The following is a 21886-nucleotide window of genomic DNA, read 5'->3' on the forward strand; positions in this document are numbered from 1 at the left end:
GAGAAGCTGCGCGTCTCACACACACGGCGGCGCGCCCGCTAATTCGGCAGTCGCTCTGCTGGCACGTCGGATTGCAGAAGGAAGTGCTTACAATTACAACTCTGTTCGTGTTTTATGTTGTAAAGGTGTTAGCTTGTAACGATGTAATGTTAATAAATAAATTTATAAATCTCACAAAAAAAAAAAAAATACACGAAGCGCGTCCTTCCGGCTCATAAGTTTTGGAACTCAGGATTGCGTTCGCGCTAACGTGACGAATTGTCAATAAAAAAAAAAATGCGGCTGCTTTCGACCGAAAAGTATGATTTTGTGTGTGTTGGGATAAGAACCGAATGCGAATTCTGCCATGCGCCTACATTATATGGGCGCCAACGGCCATACCATGTTGAGTACACCGGTTCTCGTCCGATCACCGAAGTTAAGCAACATCGGGCGTGGTTAGTACTTGGATGGGTGACCACCTGGGAACACCACGTGCTGTTGGCTCCCTTTCATTTACCTTTTTTTTTTTATACCGCCCTCTTTCCATACCACCGTTCTGTTGGGACAAAGATTCTTGCTTAAGCATTTTAATCTACTGTAATGACCATAAGGTGCGAAATTGCAGTAAATATCTCAGTTTGAGGGAGAATGTGCTAACCAAGTTCGCCAGGAAGTCTTTGAAAACGACAAAACAGTACGAATCGGCAGATGTGTTCTGAAATACGTCAGCGCCTGTTGTTGTGTAGCGGTGTACAATTCCTACTTCGATATGTAATTATAAATATATTCCTTAGTCGTCTCGTCTCGTCTCGTCATCTCCTGCAGACGTTTCTTGTGCTTGCGCTGTTATATGGGCCACGACCCGAGCGGCAGCGAGCGGCAGCCGAGCAAAGTCGGGACAAGTCGGGACGGGGACAGGGACAGGAATGGTGCGAATGCACTGCAAATTACGCAAACACCTCGTCTGAGGCGAGGCGAGGAAGCTCACATCGCCAGCAGTGGCGCCCTCCAACAACACTCTGCCACACCCCGCACAGGCCATACGCCGGTCGGCCGCGCGCCAGCCCGGACGTGTGTTCGGCTCGTGCCTGCTGTCACCTTCGTGTGCTGCAGGCGGTGTCTTCGTCGCGTGTTTGGTGCTGCGCCTCGCAGCGTTCTCTCTTCTCTACTAGTTCCTGTAAGTTTATTGACGCTTTATTATGAATCGTGCTAACTCCGTACAGTGTGTTTTTGATAGGAACGCGGCTAGACCGTCTCCTTTTGATGTTCACGAATGGATATTTTCCGAATTGCGTATTCCCGAATCTGATTTGGTCGGCATTCAGCTCGATTTTATTCAAAACTCTGTCTTTTTGAAACTTCCGAACGCGGATTGTGTCGATAAGCTAGTTACTGCAAGTGGTGGCGTTAAGAAATTTGAGCACGTGGACGGTACTTTGTCTGATGTTTTGATACTGCCGGCAGGCTTCGGCATTCGAAATGTGAAGGTTTATAATGTTCCCTTTGAGTGCCCCAATGAGGCCATTGCTCGTAAACTTGGCGAATTTGGCACCGTTCTAAGTGTGGAGAATGATGTGTGGCCTGCAGGTTTTAGGTACCGGGTTTTGAATGGTGTTCGGACAGTACGTGTAGATTTAAAGAAACATATACCCTCGTATCTGATCATTGCTGGCACGCGAGCTTTCCTTAGCTATAGTGGGCAGCCGCAGACGTGCTCAGTGTGTGGCAAAACGGATCATTTGCGACAAACCTGCACTTTACGCAGGCCGGCACAGCTGCCGCGCGAAGCTGTTGACAACACTACGTATGCAGGCGCGTTGGTTGGACCCCCCTCAGTCGCCCCGACCGACCGACAGGCTTCTGCCGCTCCTGCGGCTGTGGCTGTTGTGTCCGATAATGTGACTCCGCCGACAGTAGTCGTGCCCCCGGTTGTGTCGGAACAAAGTTTACCTGCCGAACTCACCCCTCGCGAGGTCAGTATTGCTGATTTGCCAGCCGTAAGTGTTCCGGACGTGCCTGTTGGGGAGTCTTCTGAAATGTTGGTCGAGTCTCCCCGGCCGATTTCCGTCCCCGCCCCACCGACAGACAAGCGGAAATTGCAGTCACAACCGGGCCTGTCCACTTCTGGCGAGGCGGATGCTAGCAGCGCAGAAAGTGAGGTGTCCCAAGTTTCCACCCAGTCCGCCCCTGCCGATCCCAAACCAAAGCGTAGGCGGTCTAAGAAACGTTCGAAAACGGCGCCCACTGAGGGCGACGGCGTTTCCTTTGAACAGGCCGTTGAGGGACTAACGGATTCCTTGGTCCAAGAGCGTCGCGACGCACCTTTCGTGCACGGTCCACCTGTGTCGGTGCCCGCCACCCCCGCTTCCCGGGCCGTCCCGGATGCCCCACCTGTTCCTTCGGACACCATGCAGTGGTCTGAAGATGTGGAGGAGGATAATTTTTTCTAGTCTTGCTTAAGTTCAAGAGTCCACCCTGACGCGTGCCTTCCACCAGTTACGCGTCCTGACACTTAATGTCAATAGAATCCGCAGTGCCCGTAAAATTGACGCCCTTTTATACTTTTTGCAATCTGCTTGTTGTGATGTGATTTTCCTTCAAGAACTTACAGCTGACGTTGTCCCGCATCTTACTGCGTTTAATGTTATTCTTAATATTGATCCGGAAGTAGGCTTTGGTACGGCGATTTTAATCACGCCCGGTTTAGAGTATAACAACATAGCAATTTTACCGGATGGACGAGGGTTGGCGTGTGTCATCTGCGACATATTTTTTGTTAACGTGTATGCCCCCTCTGGAACTGACAATAAACGTCTGAGGAATACCTTTTTCGCTCATGATGTATGTCAGCTTTTCCATCGAAACCACCGTCGGATCATCTTCGGTGGCGATTTTAATTGTGTTTTGCGTGATGCCGACCAGGAGCCGACGGCGAATAAGTGTCTTGCACTGCAAAATTTAGTTGACATTTACAAATTTAAGGACACGTGGCTTCGTTTTAGTCCGACTGCTGCAGGTTTTACTTATTTTTATCCTACTGGGCATAGCAGATTGGACAGAATTTATATCTCGCCGGATCTTACTGCTTCCATCTTGCAGGCAGAAGTTGCTCCCGTCGCTTTTTCGGATCATTGTGGTTATTTGTGTGCTTTTAATGTCCCGTACGTTCGCCCGGAACGTACGCGCTCCTATTGGAAATTCAATGTTAGTGTTTTGGATGACGTCAGTCTTGTCGAACAGGTGCATTTGTTGTGGCGCCAACTTCTTCAGCGCCGCCCGCAGGCGAGTTCTACTGTCGATTGGTGGCTCCGTCACGCTAAACCGGCCATTCGTAGTTTGCTCATCAATTATTGTCGTGACAACGCCCATTGGGACATGATGACGGTCGATTTTTATCGCGATTGTTTACGGGATTTAATTACTCGGGTTACCGACCGCCCTGAGCTACTTCCCACGTTACGGAAGATTAAAGCGAAGATTTTAAACCATCTGTATCGCAAGGCACAGGGCTCTGTCGTCCGTAGCAGGCCTTTCGATCCTACGTTGAAGGAACCACTTTCCTTGTATCATTTACGACGAGCCCGTCTGCGGCGTGAAAAACTTTTATTTACGGACTGGATTACGCGTGACGGCCTTAGGACTTCAGATCGACGGGTGATTCAGGACGAAATTTACGATCACTACTCTCGTCTCTTTCAATTTCAACCTTTGAATGACGCCTCCTTGCAGACATTTTTACGTGACCTGCCTTCCATTTTAACGCGTCAGGATAGACTTCTTTTAAATGAGCGTTTTACAGCTGATGATGTTTCTGCCGCTATTAAGGCTAGCCCGAAGGGAAAAGCCCCTGGCAATGACGGAATTCCTGTCGAATTTTATGTTAAATTTTCCGGCCTTTTAACTGATATTTTCGTTGCCATGGTCAATGAAATCCATAACGGCCTCGATGTGCCGGACGAATTTTTAGAGGGGCTCATCGTCCTCGTCCCGAAAACAACTGGCACCCCAAGTGCGGTGACTTTACGGCCGATTACTTTATTAAACGCCGATTATAAAATCGTCGCGCGCTGCTTTTCACACCGTCTGCGGCCGGCGTTGAAGTCCGTCATTAGCCCATCTCAATCGTGTGCCGTACCTGGACGGAATATTTATGATGCTGTCCTCGCGTATCGTGAATGTATCGCTTATGCCGCATCCAGCCGTGGCGGCCGAGCTGCGATACTCTCCATTGATTTTCACAACGCGTTCGACAGAATCAGTCACGAGTACTTGCGGCGGGTTATGTCTAAGTTCGGGTTTGGTTTACAATTCACGAATGTGATATCCAACCTTTTGAAATCGGCTACTTCCCGAATCCTTTTTCATGGTCAGGCCAGTAATGTCCTCAGGCTGAACAGGTCCGTCCGCCAAGGGTGCCCACTTTCCATGGGCTTATTCGTCTTAGCCTTGGATCCTCTACTCCGCAAAATAACGGCTGTTTGCCACGGTGTACCGTTTGGTGCGGGTTCGCTTGTCTGTCGGGCGTATGCTGATGATTTGGGGGTCTTTATCCAACGCCCCGACGATATTGATGCGCTCCGTCTCCTCCTTCAACAGTTTGAAACGGCATCGGGTGCGGTTGTCAACCCCCGTAAGTCCATCTTACTGCCGCTTACTGTGACCATGAGAGATGTCCGTCGTGATTGGTATACCGTACAGTTGCGACATAAGATTCTCGGGATCCAGATGACTCCAAATGTACAACGAATGACGGTGTTAAATTGGCGCGCGGTGTTATATTCTGTTCGGGCGGCGACTCAGGCTGCCGCCAAACGAAATTTATCATTGCTGGAGAGGGTTTCGGTTGTTAATACCCAGATGTTGGCCAAGGCCTGGTACTTGGCTCAAGTTTTGCCGGTGCCGAAGGAGATCGAACGGGCTATCAAGCATGCTGTCTCTTGGCTGGTCTGGCGAGGCGAAATCTTTAAAGTCGCCTACAATATTTGTGTGCTCCCGCCGGACAGAGGCGGCCTAGGTATGGTCGATTTTCCTTCCAAGTGTGCTGCTCTTTTGCTCCACCGGACCAACTGTGTGATCGCCACTGCTGGGCAGTGCCCCACGTCTGCACTCTTCGACCTTTACCGCCCAGCTTCTCTCCGCGCGCCTGTCTCTGTCCAGGCTATCCCGTATCAATTGAATTTCGTTCGCCAGTATTTCCTCCACACAAGCTATCTGATAGGTGACGACCGACGCCGGGGTAACGTCCGCGCGATCGCAGAGGCCCTCCGTGGAACTCCGCCGACTAACAAATGGGAGTTGCGGCTGCCGCAATACGATTGGCGGACGGTGTGGTCCAATATCTCCAGTCCATTGTTGACATCCGATGTTCGGGACACCTGGTATAAAGTTGTGAATCGCACCGTTGCCACGAATGCAAAACTCCACGCGATCAATCTCCTCCCGAGTGGCCTCTGTGGGCGGTGCGCGGCTGAAGACACGATCGAACACCGATTTGTGTGCCCCCAATTTAAAGTGGTGTGGGATGCCACCTGTGCGATGTTGGCGTTGATTAATAGGACTACCCCGCGTGCCGTGCAGCCCTTGTATATCCTGGTTCCCGACTGGCGGCCGTATCCTGCCACCAAGAGAAACGCTACCGTGTGGATTGCCGCACATGCCGCACATGCGATTTTCTCTCTCCGACTCATGGATCGCTTGCAGTTCTTGACATATCTTTGGGACTATTATGGACGGGAGAAACAGAATCCGAAGTGTGTTTCCCATTATGCCCGATTTTTAGATGTCGCTTTACGGACCGCCTTTGCCACTTTAAATATTTCTCTCCTGCCATGATTATGTACTTCCATTTCCACTGTACCTTTTGGCGGGACATGCGGAATGATGTATATGTATCTATTTTCTTGATGTCTGACAGTCAATTTGTCTCACCGGCTCGACTTTCCTCCCGCCATTGTGAACGGTTGTTCTTAGGATTCTCCCTATTAGTCTTCTCTCCTGGATTTGACGTTTGTTCCCTATTGCTGACACTTACTTCATTTTTGTGACTATTTATGGACCGTCGTTGACTTGTCCCTGAACTTTGGAACGGTGCTTCCAGATATTTTGTGTTTGTAATGGTTGCCTTCTGGGCACGGAAATCAAGCTTATCAAGCTTCTCGAGACGACGAAATATGTTTGCTGCTGCCGGAATTGCGTCGACTTCGCCATTCCCGTGCGCCAGACATATTTGGCAATGTTTAGTGTGGTTGTTTTTTGAGAGTCCCTTTCTTTGCTTTTCTCTGGCGGCGGTGGGCTACCGCTGCCGACTTGTGGTCACTGTCCTCCGAGCATGGTTTTTATTTGTGTTTCGCGTCTTCGTGACTCCTTCCTAACATTCCGTTATTCCACGTTTCTCGGGTTGGGAGGGCGCCGGAGACACTGTGGCCAGGCCTCGGATTGCGACCCCTGCCTGCTTTGCCTCCGTAGCCACCCTGGCCTGATCTTCCAAGAAAGTAAAAATAAAAAAAATAACAAAAAAAAAACAATATATATATATATAATAATGCTCTGTCACACATTATTAAAGGGCGTCCTACACACCACTCTTTTCGTTATTCCACGTTTCTCGGGTTGGGAGGGCGCCGGAGGCTTTGTGGCCAGGCCTCGGATTGCGACCCCTGCCTGCTTTGCCTCCGTAGCCACCTTGGCCTGATCTTCCAAGAAAGTATATTTAGTTTTTTTTCAACAAAACAACAACAAAAGAAGAAAAAAAAAACAAAAAAAAAAAAAAAAAAGTTCTCGACCGATCACCGAAGTTAAGCAACATCGGGCGTGGTTAGTACTTGGATGGGTGACCACCTGGGAACACCACGTGCTGTTGGCTCCCTTTCATTTACCTTTTTTTTTTTATACCGCCCTCTTTCCATACCACCGTAAAACAAAAAAAAAAAAAAAAAAAAAAAAAAAAAAAAAAAATAAGAAAAAAAAAGAAAAAAAAAATAAAAAAAAAAAAAAAAAAAAAAAAAAAAAAAAAAAAAAAAGTTCTCGTCCGATCACCGAAGTTAAGCAACATCGGGCGTGGTTAGTACTTGGATGGGTGACCACCTGGGAACACCACGTGCTGTTGGCTCCCTTTCATTTACCTTTTTTTTTTTATACCGCCCTCTTTCCATACCACCGTTCTGTTGGGACAAAGATTCTTGCTTAAGCATTTTAATCTACTGTAATGACCATAAGGTGCGAAATTGCAGTAAATATCTCAGTTTGAGGGAGAATGTGCTAACCAAGTTCGCCAGGAAGTCTTTGAAAACGACAAAACAGTACGAATCGGCAGATGTGTTCTGAAATACGTCAGCGCCTGTTGTTGTGTAGCGGTGTACAATTCCTACTTCGATATGTAATTATAAATATATTCCTTAGTCGTCTCGTCTCGTCTCGTCATCTCCTGCAGACGTTTCTTGTGCTTGCGCTGTTATATGGGCCACGACCCGAGCGGCAGCGAGCGGCAGCCGAGCAAAGTCGGGACAAGTCGGGACGGGGACAGGGACAGGAATGGTGCGAATGCACTGCAAATTACGCAAACACCTCGTCTGAGGCGAGGCGAGGAAGCTCACATCGCCAGCAGTGGCGCCCTCCAACAACACTCTGCCACACCCCGCACAGGCCATACGCCGGTCGGCCGCGCGCCAACCCTCCTGCGCTGGACACCAGGGACAAGATGCGTCTTCCGCGAGTGTCGAAGGCTGCACGCGCCAAGCGGATGACAGGAGGTGCAACGAGAAGCTGCGCGTCTCACACACACGGCGGCGCGCCCGCTAATTCGGCAGTCGCTCTGCTGGCACGTCGGATTGCAGAAGGAAGTGCTTACAATTACAACTCTGTTCGTGTTTTATGTTGTAAAGGTGTTAGCTTGTAACGATGTAATGTTAATAAATAAATTTATAAATCTCACAAAAAAAAAAAAAAATACACGAAGCGCGTCCTTCCGGCTCATAAGTTTTGGAACTCAGGATTGCGTTCGCGCTAACGTGACGAATTGTCAATAAAAAAAAAATGCGGCTGCTTTCGACCGAAAAGTATGATTTTGTGTGTGTTGGGATAAGAACCGAATGCGAATTCTGCCATGCGCCTACATTATATGGGCGCCAACGGCCATACCATGTTGAGTACACCGGTTCTCGTCCGATCACCGAAGTTAAGCAACATCGGGCGTGGTTAGTACTTGGATGGGTGACCACCTGGGAACACCACGTGCTGTTGGCTCCCTTTCATTTACCTTTTTTTTTTTATACCGCCCTCTTTCCATACCACCGTTCTGTTGGGACAAAGATTCTTGCTTAAGCATTTTAATCTACTGTAATGACCATAAGGTGCGAAATTGCAGTAAATATCTCAGTTTGAGGGAGAATGTGCTAACCAAGTTCGCCAGGAAGTCTTTGAAAACGACAAAACAGTACGAATCGGCAGATGTGTTCTGAAATACGTCAGCGCCTGTTGTTGTGTAGCGGTGTACAATTCCTACTTCGATATGTAATTATAAATATATTCCTTAGTCGTCTCGTCTCGTCTCGTCATCTCCTGCAGACGTTTCTTGTGCTTGCGCTGTTATATGGGCCACGACCCGAGCGGCAGCGAGCGGCAGCCGAGCAAAGTCGGGACAAGTCGGGACGGGGACAGGGACAGGAATGGTGCGAATGCACTGCAAATTACGCAAACACCTCGTCTGAGGCGAGGCGAGGAAGCTCACATCGCCAGCAGTGGCGCCCTCCAACAACACTCTGCCACACCCCGCACAGGCCATACGCCGGTCGGCCGCGCGCCAACCCTCCTGCGCTGGACACCAGGGACAAGATGCGTCTTCCGCGAGTGTCGAAGGCTGCACGCGCCAAGCGGATGACAGGAGGTGCAACGAGAAGCTGCGCGTCTCACACACACGGCGGCGCGCCCGCTAATTCGGCAGTCGCTCTGCTGGCACGTCGGATTGCAGAAGGAAGTGCTTACAATTACAACTCTGTTCGTGTTTTATGTTGTAAAGGTGTTAGCTTGTAACGATGTAATGTTAATAAATAAATTTATAAATCTCACAAAAAAAAAAAAAATACACGAAGCGCGTCCTTCCGGCTCATAAGTTTTGGAACTCAGGATTGCGTTCGCGCTAACGTGACGAATTGTCAATAAAAAAAAAATGCGGCTGCTTTCGACCGAAAAGTATGATTTTGTGTGTGTTGGGATAAGAACCGAATGCGAATTCTGCCATGCGCCTACATTATATGGGCGCCAACGGCCATACCATGTTGAGTACACCGGTTCTCGTCCGATCACCGAAGTTAAGCAACATCGGGCGTGGTTAGTACTTGGATGGGTGACCACCTGGGAACACCACGTGCTGTTGGCTCCCTTTCATTTACCTTTTTTTTTTTATACCGCCCTCTTTCCATACCACCGTTCTGTTGGGACAAAGATTCTTGCTTAAGCATTTTAATCTACTGTAATGACCATAAGGTGCGAAATTGCAGTAAATATCTCAGTTTGAGGGAGAATGTGCTAACCAAGTTCGCCAGGAAGTCTTTGAAAACGACAAAACAGTACGAATCGGCAGATGTGTTCTGAAATACGTCAGCGCCTGTTGTTGTGTAGCGGTGTACAATTCCTACTTCGATATGTAATTATAAATATATTCCTTAGTCGTCTCGTCTCGTCTCGTCATCTCCTGCAGACGTTTCTTGTGCTTGCGCTGTTATATGGGCCACGACCCGAGCGGCAGCGAGCGGCAGCCGAGCAAAGTCGGGACAAGTCGGGACGGGGACAGGGACAGGAATGGTGCGAATGCACTGCAAATTACGCAAACACCTCGTCTGAGGCGAGGCGAGGAAGCTCACATCGCCAGCAGTGGCGCCCTCCAACAACACTCTGCCACACCCCGCACAGGCCATACGCCGGTCGGCCGCGCGCCAACCCTCCTGCGCTGGACACCAGGGACAAGATGCGTCTTCCGCGAGTGTCGAAGGCTGCACGCGCCAAGCGGATGACAGGAGGTGCAACGAGAAGCTGCGCGTCTCACACACACGGCGGCGCGCCCGCTAATTCGGCAGTCGCTCTGCTGGCACGTCGGATTGCAGAAGGAAGTGCTTACAATTACAACTCTGTTCGTGTTTTATGTTGTAAAGGTGTTAGCTTGTAACGATGTAATGTTAATAAATAAATTTATAAATCTCACAAAAAAAAAAAAATACACGAAGCGCGTCCTTCCGGCTCATAAGTTTTGGAACTCAGGATTGCGTTCGCGCTAACGTGACGAATTGTCAATAAAAAAAAAAATGCGGCTGCTTTCGACCGAAAAGTATGATTTTGTGTGTGTTGGGATAAGAACCGAATGCGAATTCTGCCATGCGCCTACATTATATGGGCGCCAACGGCCATACCATGTTGAGTACACCGGTTCTCGTCCGATCACCGAAGTTAAGCAACATCGGGCGTGGTTAGTACTTGGATGGGTGACCACCTGGGAACACCACGTGCTGTTGGCTCCCTTTCATTTACCTTTTTTTTTTTATACCGCCCTCTTTCCATACCACCGTTCTGTTGGGACAAAGATTCTTGCTTAAGCATTTTAATCTACTGTAATGACCATAAGGTGCGAAATTGCAGTAAATATCTCAGTTTGAGGGAGAATGTGCTAACCAAGTTCGCCAGGAAGTCTTTGAAAACGACAAAACAGTACGAATCGGCAGATGTGTTCTGAAATACGTCAGCGCCTGTTGTTGTGTAGCGGTGTACAATTCCTACTTCGATATGTAATTATAAATATATTCCTTAGTCGTCTCGTCTCGTCTCGTCATCTCCTGCAGACGTTTCTTGTGCTTGCGCTGTTATATGGGCCACGACCCGAGCGGCAGCGAGCGGCAGCCGAGCAAAGTCGGGACAAGTCGGGACGGGGACAGGGACAGGAATGGTGCGAATGCACTGCAAATTACGCAAACACCTCGTCTGAGGCGAGGCGAGGAAGCTCACATCGCCAGCAGTGGCGCCCTCCAACAACACTCTGCCACACCCCGCACAGGCCATACGCCGGTCGGCCGCGCGCCAACCCTCCTGCGCTGGACACCAGGGACAAGATGCGTCTTCCGCGAGTGTCGAAGGCTGCACGCGCCAAGCGGATGACAGGAGGTGCAACGAGAAGCTGCGCGTCTCACACACACGGCGGCGCGCCCGCTAATTCGGCAGTCGCTCTGCTGGCACGTCGGATTGCAGAAGGAAGTGCTTACAATTACAACTCTGTTCGTGTTTTATGTTGTAAAGGTGTTAGCTTGTAACGATGTAATGTTAATAAATAAATTTATAAATCTCACAAAAAAAAAAAAAATACACGAAGCGCGTCCTTCCGGCTCATAAGTTTTGGAACTCAGGATTGCGTTCGCGCTAACGTGACGAATTGTCAATAAAAAAAAAATGCGGCTGCTTTCGACCGAAAAGTATGATTTTGTGTGTGTTGGGATAAGAACCGAATGCGAATTCTGCCATGCGCCTACATTATATGGGCGCCAACGGCCATACCATGTTGAGTACACCGGTTCTCGTCCGATCACCGAAGTTAAGCAACATCGGGCGTGGTTAGTACTTGGATGGGTGACCACCTGGGAACACCACGTGCTGTTGGCTCCCTTTCATTTACCTTTTTTTTTTTATACCGCCCTCTTTCCATACCACCGTTCTGTTGGGACAAAGATTCTTGCTTAAGCATTTTAATCTACTGTAATGACCATAAGGTGCGAAATTGCAGTAAATATCTCAGTTTGAGGGAGAATGTGCTAACCAAGTTCGCCAGGAAGTCTTTGAAAACGACAAAACAGTACGAATCGGCAGATGTGTTCTGAAATACGTCAGCGCCTGTTGTTGTGTAGCGGTGTACAATTCCTACTTCGATATGTAATTATAAATATATTCCTTAGTCGTCTCGTCTCGTCTCGTCATCTCCTGCAGACGTTTCTTGTGCTTGCGCTGTTATATGGGCCACGACCCGAGCGGCAGCGAGCGGCAGCCGAGCAAAGTCGGGACAAGTCGGGACGGGGACAGGGACAGGAATGGTGCGAATGCACTGCAAATTACGCAAACACCTCGTCTGAGGCGAGGCGAGGAAGCTCACATCGCCAGCAGTGGCGCCCTCCAACAACACTCTGCCACACCCCGCACAGGCCATACGCCGGTCGGCCGCGCGCCAACCCTCCTGCGCTGGACACCAGGGACAAGATGCGTCTTCCGCGAGTGTCGAAGGCTGCACGCGCCAAGCGGATGACAGGAGGTGCAACGAGAAGCTGCGCGTCTCACACACACGGCGGCGCGCCCGCTAATTCGGCAGTCGCTCTGCTGGCACGTCGGATTGCAGAAGGAAGTGCTTACAATTACAACTCTGTTCGTGTTTTATGTTGTAAAGGTGTTAGCTTGTAACGATGTAATGTTAATAAATAAATTTATAAATCTCACAAAAAAAAAAAAAATACACGAAGCGCGTCCTTCCGGCTCATAAGTTTTGGAACTCAGGATTGCGTTCGCGCTAACGTGACGAATTGTCAATAAAAAAAAAATGCGGCTGCTTTCGACCGAAAAGTATGATTTTGTGTGTGTTGGGATAAGAACCGAATGCGAATTCTGCCATGCGCCTACATTATATGGGCGCCAACGGCCATACCATGTTGAGTACACCGGTTCTCGTCCGATCACCGAAGTTAAGCAACATCGGGCGTGGTTAGTACTTGGATGGGTGACCACCTGGGAACACCACGTGCTGTTGGCTCCCTTTCATTTACCTTTTTTTTTTTATACCGCCCTCTTTCCATACCACCGTTCTGTTGGGACAAAGATTCTTGCTTAAGCATTTTAATCTACTGTAATGACCATAAGGTGCGAAATTGCAGTAAATATCTCAGTTTGAGGGAGAATGTGCTAACCAAGTTCGCCAGGAAGTCTTTGAAAACGACAAAACAGTACGAATCGGCAGATGTGTTCTGAAATACGTCAGCGCCTGTTGTTGTGTAGCGGTGTACAATTCCTACTTCGATATGTAATTATAAATATATTCCTTAGTCGTCTCGTCTCGTCTCGTCATCTCCTGCAGACGTTTCTTGTGCTTGCGCTGTTATATGGGCCACGACCCGAGCGGCAGCGAGCGGCAGCCGAGCAAAGTCGGGACAAGTCGGGACGGGGACAGGGACAGGAATGGTGCGAATGCACTGCAAATTACGCAAACACCTCGTCTGAGGCGAGGCGAGGAAGCTCACATCGCCAGCAGTGGCGCCCTCCAACAACACTCTGCCACACCCCGCACAGGCCATACGCCGGTCGGCCGCGCGCCAACCCTCCTGCGCTGGACACCAGGGACAAGATGCGTCTTCCGCGAGTGTCGAAGGCTGCACGCGCCAAGCGGATGACAGGAGGTGCAACGAGAAGCTGCGCGTCTCACACACACGGCGGCGCGCCCGCTAATTCGGCAGTCGCTCTGCTGGCACGTCGGATTGCAGAAGGAAGTGCTTACAATTACAACTCTGTTCGTGTTTTATGTTGTAAAGGTGTTAGCTTGTAACGATGTAATGTTAATAAATAAATTTATAAATCTCACAAAAAAAAAAAAAATACACGAAGCGCGTCCTTCCGGCTCATAAGTTTTGGAACTCAGGATTGCGTTCGCGCTAACGTGACGAATTGTCAATAAAAAAAAAATGCGGCTGCTTTCGACCGAAAAGTATGATTTTGTGTGTGTTGGGATAAGAACCGAATGCGAATTCTGCCATGCGCCTACATTATATGGGCGCCAACGGCCATACCATGTTGAGTACACCGGTTCTCGTCCGATCACCGAAGTTAAGCAACATCGGGCGTGGTTAGTACTTGGATGGGTGACCACCTGGGAACACCACGTGCTGTTGGCTCCCTTTCATTTACCTTTTTTTTTTTATACCGCCCTCTTTCCATACCACCGTTCTGTTGGGACAAAGATTCTTGCTTAAGCATTTTAATCTACTGTAATGACCATAAGGTGCGAAATTGCAGTAAATATCTCAGTTTGAGGGAGAATGTGCTAACCAAGTTCGCCAGGAAGTCTTTGAAAACGACAAAACAGTACGAATCGGCAGATGTGTTCTGAAATACGTCAGCGCCTGTTGTTGTGTAGCGGTGTACAATTCCTACTTCGATATGTAATTATAAATATATTCCTTAGTCGTCTCGTCTCGTCTCGTCATCTCCTGCAGACGTTTCTTGTGCTTGCGCTGTTATATGGGCCACGACCCGAGCGGCAGCGAGCGGCAGCCGAGCAAAGTCGGGACAAGTCGGGACGGGGACAGGGACAGGAATGGTGCGAATGCACTGCAAATTACGCAAACACCTCGTCTGAGGCGAGGCGAGGAAGCTCACATCGCCAGCAGTGGCGCCCTCCAACAACACTCTGCCACACCCCGCACAGGCCATACGCCGGTCGGCCGCGCGCCAACCCTCCTGCGCTGGACACCAGGGACAAGATGCGTCTTCCGCGAGTGTCGAAGGCTGCACGCGCCAAGCGGATGACAGGAGGTGCAACGAGAAGCTGCGCGTCTCACACACACGGCGGCGCGCCCGCTAATTCGGCAGTCGCTCTGCTGGCACGTCGGATTGCAGAAGGAAGTGCTTACAATTACAACTCTGTTCGTGTTTTATGTTGTAAAGGTGTTAGCTTGTAACGATGTAATGTTAATAAATAAATTTATAAATCTCACAAAAAAAAAAAAAATACACGAAGCGCGTCCTTCCGGCTCATAAGTTTTGGAACTCAGGATTGCGTTCGCGCTAACGTGACGAATTGTCAATAAAAAAAAAATGCGGCTGCTTTCGACCGAAAAGTATGATTTTGTGTGTGTTGGGATAAGAACCGAATGCGAATTCTGCCATGCGCCTACATTATATGGGCGCCAACGGCCATACCATGTTGAGTACACCGGTTCTCGTCCGATCACCGAAGTTAAGCAACATCGGGCGTGGTTAGTACTTGGATGGGTGACCACCTGGGAACACCACGTGCTGTTGGCTCCCTTTCATTTACCTTTTTTTTTTTATACCGCCCTCTTTCCATACCACCGTTCTGTTGGGACAAAGATTCTTGCTTAAGCATTTTAATCTACTGTAATGACCATAAGGTGCGAAATTGCAGTAAATATCTCAGTTTGAGGGAGAATGTGCTAACCAAGTTCGCCAGGAAGTCTTTGAAAACGACAAAACAGTACGAATCGGCAGATGTGTTCTGAAATACGTCAGCGCCTGTTGTTGTGTAGCGGTGTACAATTCCTACTTCGATATGTAATTATAAATATATTCCTTAGTCGTCTCGTCTCGTCTCGTCATCTCCTGCAGACGTTTCTTGTGCTTGCGCTGTTATATGGGCCACGACCCGAGCGGCAGCGAGCGGCAGCCGAGCAAAGTCGGGACAAGTCGGGACGGGGACAGGGACAGGAATGGTGCGAATGCACTGCAAATTACGCAAACACCTCGTCTGAGGCGAGGCGAGGAAGCTCACATCGCCAGCAGTGGCGCCCTCCAACAACACTCTGCCACACCCCGCACAGGCCATACGCCGGTCGGCCGCGCGCCAACCCTCCTGCGCTGGACACCAGGGACAAGATGCGTCTTCCGCGAGTGTCGAAGGCTGCACGCGCCAAGCGGATGACAGGAGGTGCAACGAGAAGCTGCGCGTCTCACACACACGGCGGCGCGCCCGCTAATTCGGCAGTCGCTCTGCTGGCACGTCGGATTGCAGAAGGAAGTGCTTACAATTACAACTCTGTTCGTGTTTTATGTTGTAAAGGTGTTAGCTTGTAACGATGTAATGTTAATAAATAAATTTATAAATCTCACAAAAAAAAAAAAAATACACGAAGCGCGTCCTTCCGGCTCATAAGTTTTGGAACTCAGGATTGCGTTCGCGCTAACGTGACGAATTGTCAATAAAAAAAAAATGCGGCTGCTTTCGACCGAAAAGTATGATTTTGTGTGTGTTGGGATAAGAACCGAATGCGAATTCTGCCATGCGCCTACATTATATGGGCGCCAACGGCCATACCATGTTGAGTACACCGGTTCTCGTCCGATCACCGAAGTTAAGCAACATCGGGCGTGGTTAGTACTTGGATGGGTGACCACCTGGGAACACCACGTGCTGTTGGCTCCCTTTCATTTACCTTTTTTTTTTTATACCGCCCTCTTTCCATACCACCGTTCTGTTGGGACAAAGATTCTTGCTTAAGCATTTTAATCTACTGTAATGACCATAAGGTGCGAAATTGCAGTAAATATCTCAGTTTGAGGGAGAATGTGCTAACCAAGTTCGCCAGGAAGTCTTTGAAAACGACAAAACAGTACGAATCGGCAGATGTGTTCTGAAATACGTCAGCGCCTGTTGTTGTGTAGCGGTGTACAATTCCTACTTCGATATGTAATTATAAATATATTCCTTAGTCGTCTCGTCTCGTCTCGTCATCTCCTGCAGACGTTTCTTGTGCTTGCGCTGTTATATGGGCCACGACCCGAGCGGCAGCGAGCGGCAGCCGAGCAAAGTCGGGACAAGTCGGGACGGGGACAGGGACAGGAATGGTGCGAATGCACTGCAAATTACGCAAACACCTCGTCTGAGGCGAGGCGAGGAAGCTCACATCGCCAGCAGTGGCGCCCTCCAACAACACTCTGCCACACCCCGCACAGGCCATACGCCGGTCGGCCGCGCGCCAACCCTCCTGCGCTGGACACCAGGGACAAGATGCGTCTTCCGCGAGTGTCGAAGGCTGCACGCGCCAAGCGGATGACAGGAGGTGCAACGAGAAGCTGCGCGTCTCACACACACGGCGGCGCGCCCGCTAATTCGGCAGTCGCTCTGCTGGCACGTCGGATTGCAGAAGGAAGTGCTTACAATTACAACTCTGTTCGTGTTTTATGTTGTAAAGGTGTTAGCTTGTAACGATGTAATGTTAATAAATAAATTTATAAATCTCACAAAAAAAAAAAAAATACGCGAAGCGCGTCCTTCCGGCTCATAAGTTTTGGAACTCAGGATTGCGTTCGCGCTAACGTGACGAATTGTCAATAAAAAAAAAATGCGGCTGCTTTCGACCGAAAAGTATGATTTTGTGTGTGTTGGGATAAGAACCGAATGCGAATTCTGCCATGCGCCTACATTATATGGGCGCCAACGGCCATACCATGTTGAGTACACCGGTTCTCGTCCGATCACCGAAGTTAAGCAACATCGGGCGTGGTTAGTACTTGGATGGGTGACCACCTGGGAACACCACGTGCTGTTGGCTCCCTTTCATTTACCTTTTTTTTTTTATACCGCCCTCTTTCCATACCACCGTTCTGTTGGGACAAAGATTCTTGCTTAAGCATTTTAATCTACTGTAATGACCATAAGGTGCGAAATTGCAGTAAATATCTCAGTTTGAGGGAGAATGTGCTAACCAAGTTCGCCAGGAAGTCTTTGAAAACGACAAAACAGTACGAATCGGCAGATGTGTTCTGAAATACGTCAGCGCCTGTTGTTGTGTAGCGGTGTACAATTCCTACTTCGATATGTAATTATAAATATATTCCTTAGTCGTCTCGTCTCGTCTCGTCATCTCCTGCAGACGTTTCTTGTGCTTGCGCTGTTATATGGGCCACGACCCGAGCGGCAGCGAGCGGCAGCCGAGCAAAGTCGGGACAAGTCGGGACGGGGACAGGGACAGGAATGGTGCGAATGCACTGCAAATTACGCAAACACCTCGTCTGAGGCGAGGCGAGGAAGCTCACATCGCCAGCAGTGGCGCCCTCCAACAACACTCTGCCACACCCCGCACAGGCCATACGCCGGTCGGCCGCGCGCCAACCCTCCTGCGCTGGACACCAGGGACAAGATGCGTCTTCCGCGAGTGTCGAAGGCTGCACGCGCCAAGCGGATGACAGGAGGTGCAACGAGAAGCTGCGCGTCTCACACACACGGCGGCGCGCCCGCTAATTCGGCAGTCGCTCTGCTGGCACGTCGGATTGCAGAAGGAAGTGCTTACAATTACAACTCTGTTCGTGTTTTATGTTGTAAAGGTGTTAGCTTGTAACGATGTAATGTTAATAAATAAATTTATAAATCTCACAAAAAAAAAAAAAATACACGAAGCGCGTCCTTCCGGCTCATAAGTTTTGGAACTCAGGATTGCGTTCGCGCTAACGTGACGAATTGTCAATAAAAAAAAAATGCGGCTGCTTTCGACCGAAAAGTATGATTTTGTGTGTGTTGGGATAAGAACCGAATGCGAATTCTGCCATGCGCCTACATTATATGGGCGCCAACGGCCATACCATGTTGAGTACACCGGTTCTCGTCCGATCACCGAAGTTAAGCAACATCGGGCGTGGTTAGTACTTGGATGGGTGACCACCTGGGAACACCACGTGCTGTTGGCTCCCTTTCATTTACCTTTTTTTTTTTATACCGCCCTCTTTCCATACCACCGTTCTGTTGGGACAAAGATTCTTGCTTAAGCATTTTAATCTACTGTAATGACCATAAGGTGCGAAATTGCAGTAAATATCTCAGTTTGAGGGAGAATGTGCTAACCAAGTTCGCCAGGAAGTCTTTGAAAACGACAAAACAGTACGAATCGGCAGATGTGTTCTGAAATACGTCAGCGCCTGTTGTTGTGTAGCGGTGTACAATTCCTACTTCGATATGTAATTATAAATATATTCCTTAGTCGTCTCGTCTCGTCTCGTCATCTCCTGCAGACGTTTCTTGTGCTTGCGCTGTTATATGGGCCACGACCCGAGCGGCAGCGAGCGGCAGCCGAGCAAAGTCGGGACAAGTCGGGACGGGGACAGGGACAGGAATGGTGCGAATGCACTGCAAATTACGCAAACACCTCGTCTGAGGCGAGGCGAGGAAGCTCACATCGCCAGCAGTGGCGCCCTCCAACAACACTCTGCCACACCCCGCACAGGCCATACGCCGGTCGGCCGCGCGCCAACCCTCCTGCGCTGGACACCAGGGACAAGATGCGTCTTCCGCGAGTGTCGAAGGCTGCACGCGCCAAGCGGATGACAGGAGGTGCAACGAGAAGCTGCGCGTCTCACACACACGGCGGCGCGCCCGCTAATTCGGCAGTCGCTCTGCTGGCACGTCGGATTGCAGAAGGAAGTGCTTACAATTACAACTCTGTTCGTGTTTTATGTTGTAAAGGTGTTAGCTTGTAACGATGTAATGTTAATAAATAAATTTATAAATCTCACAAAAAAAAAAAAAAATACACGAAGCGCGTCCTTCCGGCTCATAAGTTTTGGAACTCAGGATTGCGTTCGCGCTAACGTGACGAATTGTCAATAAAAAAAAAATGCGGCTGCTTTCGACCGAAAAGTATGATTTTGTGTGTGTTGGGATAAGAACCGAATGCGAATTCTGCCATGCGCCTACATTATATGGGCGCCAACGGCCATACCATGTTGAGTACACCGGTTCTCGTCCGATCACCGAAGTTAAGCAACATCGGGCGTGGTTAGTACTTGGATGGGTGACCACCTGGGAACACCACGTGCTGTTGGCTCCCTTTCATTTACCTTTTTTTTTTTATACCGCCCTCTTTCCATACCACCGTTCTGTTGGGACAAAGATTCTTGCTTAAGCATTTTAATCTACTGTAATGACCATAAGGTGCGAAATTGCAGTAAATATCTCAGTTTGAGGGAGAATGTGCTAACCAAGTTCGCCAGGAAGTCTTTGAAAACGACAAAACAGTACGAATCGGCAGATGTGTTCTGAAATACGTCAGCGCCTGTTGTTGTGTAGCGGTGTACAATTCCTACTTCGATATGTAATTATAAATATATTCCTTAGTCGTCTCGTCTCGTCTCGTCATCTCCTGCAGACGTTTCTTGTGCTTGCGCTGTTATATGGGCCACGACCCGAGCGGCAGCGAGCCGCAGCCGAGCAAAGTCGGGACAAGTCGGGACGGGGACAGGGACAGGAATGGTGCGAATGCACTGCAAATTACGCAAACACCTCGTCTGAGGCGAGGCGAGGAAGCTCACATCGCCAGCAGTGGCGCCCTCCAACAACACTCTGCCACACCCCGCACAGGCCATACGCCGGTCGGCCGCGCGCCAACCCTCCTGCGCTGGACACCAGGGACAAGATGCGTCTTCCGCGAGTGTCGAAGGCTGCACGCGCCAAGCGGATGACAGGAGGTGCAACGAGAAGCTGCGCGTCTCACACACACGGCGGCGCGCCCGCTAATTCGGCAGTCGCTCTGCTGGCACGTCGGATTGCAGAAGGAAGTGCTTACAATTACAACTCTGTTCGTGTTTTATGTTGTAAAGGTGTTAGCTTGTAACGATGTAATGTTAATAAATAAATTTATAAATCTCACAAAAAAAAAAAAAATACACGAAGCGCGTCCTTCCGGCTCATAAGTTTTGGAACTCAGGATTGCGTTCGCGCTAACGTGACGAATTGTCAATAAAAAAAAAATGCGGCTGCTTTCGACCGAAAAGTATGATTTTGTGTGTGTTGGGATAAGAACCGAATGCGAATTCTGCCATGCGCCTACATTATATGGGCGCCAACGGCCATACCATGTTGAGTACACCGGTTCTCGTCCGATCACCGAAGTTAAGCAACATCGGGCGTGGTTAGTACTTGGATGGGTGACCACCTGGGAACACCACGTGCTGTTGGCTCCCTTTCATTTACCTTTTTTTTTTTATACCGCCCTCTTTCCATACCACCGTTCTGTTGGGACAAAGATTCTTGCTTAAGCATTTTAATCTACTGTAATGACCATAAGGTGCGAAATTGCAGTAAATATCTCAGTTTGAGGGAGAATGTGCTAACCAAGTTCGCCAGGAAGTCTTTGAAAACGACAAAACAGTACGAATCGGCAGATGTGTTCTGAAATACGTCAGCGCCTGTTGTTGTGTAGCGGTGTACAATTCCTACTTCGATATGTAATTATAAATATATTCCTTAGTCGTCTCGTCTCGTCTCGTCATCTCCTGCAGACGTTTCTTGTGCTTGCGCTGTTATATGGGCCACGACCCGAGCGGCAGCGAGCGGCAGCCGAGCAAAGTCGGGACAAGTCGGGACGGGGACAGGGACAGGAATGGTGCGAATGCACTGCAAATTACGCAAACACCTCGTCTGAGGCGAGGCGAGGAAGCTCACATCGCCAGCAGTGGCGCCCTCCAACAACACTCTGCCACACCCCGCACAGGCCATACGCCGGTCGGCCGCGCGCCAACCCTCCTGCGCTGGACACCAGGGACAAGATGCGTCTTCCGCGAGTGTCGAAGGCTGCACGCGCCAAGCGGATGACAGGAGGTGCAACGAGAAGCTGCGCGTCTCACACACACGGCGGCGCGCCCGCTAATTCGGCAGTCGCTCTGCTGGCACGTCGGATTGCAGAAGGAAGTGCTTACAATTACAACTCTGTTCGTGTTTTATGTTGTAAAGGTGTTAGCTTGTAACGATGTAATGTTAATAAATAAATTTATAAATCTCACAAAAAAAAAAAAAATACACGAAGCGCGTCCTTCCGGCTCATAAGTTTTGGAACTCAGGATTGCGTTCGCGCTAACGTGACGAATTGTCAATAAAAAAAAAATGCGGCTGCTTTCGACCGAAAAGTATGATTTTGTGTGTGTTGGGATAAGAACCGAATGCGAATTCTGCCATGCGCCTACATTATATGGGCGCCAACGGCCATACCATGTTGAGTACACCGGTTCTCGTCCGATCACCGAAGTTAAGCAACATCGGGCGTGGTTAGTACTTGGATGGGTGACCACCTGGGAACACCACGTGCTGTTGGCTCCCTTTCATTTACCTTTTTTTTTTTATACCGCCCTCTTTCCATACCACCGTTCTGTTGGGACAAAGATTCTTGCTTAA

General features: G+C 49.4%; 14 non-coding genes across 14 annotated transcripts; all 14 read left to right on the plus strand.

The window, feature by feature from the left end:
* Positions 1-367: 367 nt before the first annotated feature.
* LOC124562943 lies at positions 368-486 on the plus strand. Its single transcript, XR_006969746.1, has one exon. It is a non-coding gene; the product is annotated as a 5S ribosomal RNA (ribosomal RNA).
* A 7618-nt stretch (positions 487-8104) lies between these two features.
* Positions 8105-8223, plus strand: LOC124562944. Its single transcript, XR_006969747.1, has one exon. It is a non-coding gene; the product is annotated as a 5S ribosomal RNA (ribosomal RNA).
* A 1013-nt stretch (positions 8224-9236) lies between these two features.
* LOC124562945 lies at positions 9237-9355 on the plus strand. Its single transcript, XR_006969748.1, has one exon. It is a non-coding gene; the product is annotated as a 5S ribosomal RNA (ribosomal RNA).
* Positions 9356-10368: 1013 nt separating this feature from the next.
* Positions 10369-10487, plus strand: LOC124562946. The gene has a single exon (XR_006969749.1). It is a non-coding gene; the product is annotated as a 5S ribosomal RNA (ribosomal RNA).
* A 1013-nt stretch (positions 10488-11500) lies between these two features.
* Positions 11501-11619, plus strand: LOC124562947. Its single transcript, XR_006969750.1, has one exon. It is a non-coding gene; the product is annotated as a 5S ribosomal RNA (ribosomal RNA).
* Positions 11620-12632: 1013 nt separating this feature from the next.
* LOC124562948 lies at positions 12633-12751 on the plus strand. The gene has a single exon (XR_006969751.1). It is a non-coding gene; the product is annotated as a 5S ribosomal RNA (ribosomal RNA).
* A 1013-nt stretch (positions 12752-13764) lies between these two features.
* On the plus strand, positions 13765-13883 carry LOC124562949. Its single transcript, XR_006969752.1, has one exon. It is a non-coding gene; the product is annotated as a 5S ribosomal RNA (ribosomal RNA).
* Positions 13884-14896: 1013 nt separating this feature from the next.
* Positions 14897-15015, plus strand: LOC124562950. Its single transcript, XR_006969753.1, has one exon. It is a non-coding gene; the product is annotated as a 5S ribosomal RNA (ribosomal RNA).
* Positions 15016-16028: 1013 nt separating this feature from the next.
* On the plus strand, positions 16029-16147 carry LOC124562952. The gene has a single exon (XR_006969755.1). It is a non-coding gene; the product is annotated as a 5S ribosomal RNA (ribosomal RNA).
* A 1013-nt stretch (positions 16148-17160) lies between these two features.
* LOC124562954 lies at positions 17161-17279 on the plus strand. The gene has a single exon (XR_006969756.1). It is a non-coding gene; the product is annotated as a 5S ribosomal RNA (ribosomal RNA).
* A 1013-nt stretch (positions 17280-18292) lies between these two features.
* On the plus strand, positions 18293-18411 carry LOC124562955. Its single transcript, XR_006969757.1, has one exon. It is a non-coding gene; the product is annotated as a 5S ribosomal RNA (ribosomal RNA).
* Positions 18412-19425: 1014 nt separating this feature from the next.
* Positions 19426-19544, plus strand: LOC124562956. Its single transcript, XR_006969758.1, has one exon. It is a non-coding gene; the product is annotated as a 5S ribosomal RNA (ribosomal RNA).
* Positions 19545-20557: 1013 nt separating this feature from the next.
* Positions 20558-20676, plus strand: LOC124562957. Its single transcript, XR_006969759.1, has one exon. It is a non-coding gene; the product is annotated as a 5S ribosomal RNA (ribosomal RNA).
* A 1013-nt stretch (positions 20677-21689) lies between these two features.
* LOC124562959 lies at positions 21690-21808 on the plus strand. The gene has a single exon (XR_006969761.1). It is a non-coding gene; the product is annotated as a 5S ribosomal RNA (ribosomal RNA).
* Positions 21809-21886: the final 78 nt, after the last annotated feature.

Source organism: Schistocerca americana, unplaced genomic scaffold (genome assembly GCF_021461395.2).
Source record: "Schistocerca americana isolate TAMUIC-IGC-003095 unplaced genomic scaffold, iqSchAmer2.1 HiC_scaffold_119, whole genome shotgun sequence".
Taxonomy (NCBI): Eukaryota; Metazoa; Arthropoda; class Insecta; order Orthoptera; family Acrididae; genus Schistocerca; species Schistocerca americana.